We start from the raw sequence: 2,704 nt of genomic DNA, 5'->3' as shown, positions 1-2,704 counted from the left end.
TACATTGTTTCTCTCGGCTCTGAGTCATATTAGTAATATAAATAGACACACACGGAGGCATTCATGCCAGAAACAATGCTCCCAAAATGTGCTGGATTCACTTAAAGGGCATACTCTTTACTCACGCACTCTTTAAAAAACCTCTTTAAGCAGAAAAGGGATTTTGTTTAGCATTTCACATTTACTTCGCTTCGCTAGACTTGCCACCTTTCTCTCTCACCCTCACTCCCCTCTCTCTCTTTCCTTCTTTGTCGCTCTCTCTTCCTCGCTCTCTTTTTACGTTTTCTTGTTTTTTGGAAAATAGATACTCAGAGAGACAGAGATTGTTAATGTGTTTACGCCAGCCGCACACACACATACGCACACGCACACTTCACACACCTCACAGGAAGCCAAGTTAAGAATTCAGCACAACATAAGATGAAGAGCCTTTTCCTGTTTCTCTCCAGCTGGAAGTGTTCAAGCTTGTTAAGTGTTGGCCTCAACCTCTATCTGTGTACTGTGGAGTTGCAAGTGAGCGACTCCGACTAGACCAAAGAGTATGTAGCCTTGCTAACCAATGTCATGTTAAAGGTCACCTCTGCTAGCGTGTGTGGATGTGAGTTCCTTTACTCCTTCTCTACTTCCCTTCTTCCTCCATTTATTCTCTCCCTTCCTTCCTGGAAGAGAGACATTTGTGAGGTTCGGAAGGATGAGGTTCGAAAGGGAAAGGGCCTGGGTCAACACTGTTTAATACTTGACCCCCCCCCCCCCCCCCTTCACATGGCTCAATATTCTTGAGACACGACATTCATGTGGTTAGTCGGGAAAAGGCATCAAATATACCACACCCCCTCCACACCCTCCTCCGTCGTCCCCTATCTGTATGGCCTCAGATCTGCTGGGCTGACGTGCTTCGGATGGCCCTCAGATCTCGGAACGACAGAGTCATGGTGAGAGAGGGATGGATGGGTGCAGGATATCAAAGCAGCACAACTTCATCTTTCACCATGAATGGAAGGTGTTGCATCACTTTTTTTCAGGGAGGTCAGACAGTTATCGATTGAGAAGGCACGATTTAAGCCTTCTATATTCAGTAAGAACACCCTTGACACTAAAACAGAATATGTAATCTGAAACTGTCTGCTTATTCATCATGTCCGGGAATACCTTGGATTACTTCAGATTTGCTTTTAAACAAGAGCTAAGGCTCAAGCCAGGCTGGGGTCAATTACTATTTGCCAATAGTGTTAGATAGTCATAAGACAAGTTTGATTTCTCTCTCCCACTGCAGCTTAACCAGAATAGCAAAAGTGCCAACTGTCAGTCGAGTCAATGAGTAAACACACTTCTGTTATCTTCGCGTATGCTCATGCAAAATGTCTGACATCTGAGAAAGAGCCACCCAACCTGGGAATTTGTCGACATCTGATTCTAGATCCTTCTAAACTGAGCTGTTTAAAAATGTATGAAACAATGAGATGAGCATAATATATGACCTGTGTGTACAGTGTGTTTGGAGTTTAGGTGGAGAGAGGAGTGTCAGGTCTCTCTCCCACAGAAGAGCATCAACGTGGCAAACCATGGTTCACTTTCATATCCATCCTTTTATCAGTCTCCTGACCTTCTTCTTGAGAAGTCAATGATCACAAAACGGTTCATTGGAACTGTTGAAGAGATGGTAGCTGCTGATCAGATAACTGCAGGTCAAATTCTTTACACAGACTACTCTCCTTCTGTCTCTTCAGAGAACACAGTGAGTCAATCCCCACTTCAGTTCACTGAGAAACCAAGTATGTGTGCGTGTGTGCGTGTGAGTTTGCAAATTGAATAGTTCTCACTCTCTTTCTCCAGGGTTCCTTCTGCCTGTTTTTCCGGTCAATAAATGGGTTGTAAAGTCGGCCATTTTGTGAATTCAAACTGAGTTATAAATAGAAAGAGCTATGCTAAAGACAAGCCTTTCCACCATCTTGTTTTCAAAGAGGAAGCAAGCTGATTACTGTTCTATAAGACTATACGAAACCCTGCATTTATCCAGTGGACCTGTTGAAAAGAAAAAAAATGTTAAAAGATCTTTCAACATTAGTTGTTTTCTTCCGGTTTTAAAGTGTGTGAATATACCCCCCCCCCCCCCCCCCATCTCATTTAGTTTACAGTATTTGTGCCCGGCAAGATCAATCTAGCTGAGAGTTCGTAATTAGTGTATCTATTTTATTCTGGTGTCCTGGTGACCTCGAAGAAAAACCAAAAGGGAAATCCTTTGTCATTATAAAATGGAGACTACAATTTAAGTATTATATGTAACTGAGCACTAGCCCTGGCAGTGGGACCCCAGCTACTGCTTACATAAGAGATGGGGACCAGTGCCAGGCAGAGGGTTACCCAAATATGGAGATGGAGAATCTTATTTCCCTAATGAGCAGGAACGCCCTTGAACCCACGCTATGATGTCATACATCCATTTTCCTCAGGGACAGCCCAGTAACGTGTGCCTCCCTCTGAAATACATGAGGAATTCTGATTATCGTGTGACATTCTAACCTGTGCGTGCATGTGTTTGTGTATGCGTGTGTGTATGTGTGTGTGCATGTGAGCCACTAATGAGGGAACACACAGATGGTGCCACAGTGAACAGTTGAGATGAGGGTTTAGTGTGTGTGTTCGGGTGTGTGTTTGTGTGTGTTACCTTTGGCTTATCTGTGGCAGTTATCGTGTCTCAGACTGT

Source organism: Hypomesus nipponensis, chromosome 15 (genome assembly GCF_054491055.1).
Source record: "Hypomesus nipponensis isolate SF chromosome 15, ASM5449105v1, whole genome shotgun sequence".
Lineage (NCBI taxonomy): Eukaryota > Metazoa > Chordata > Actinopteri > Osmeriformes > Osmeridae > Hypomesus > Hypomesus nipponensis.
Note: the sequence above shows the minus strand (reverse complement) of the source record.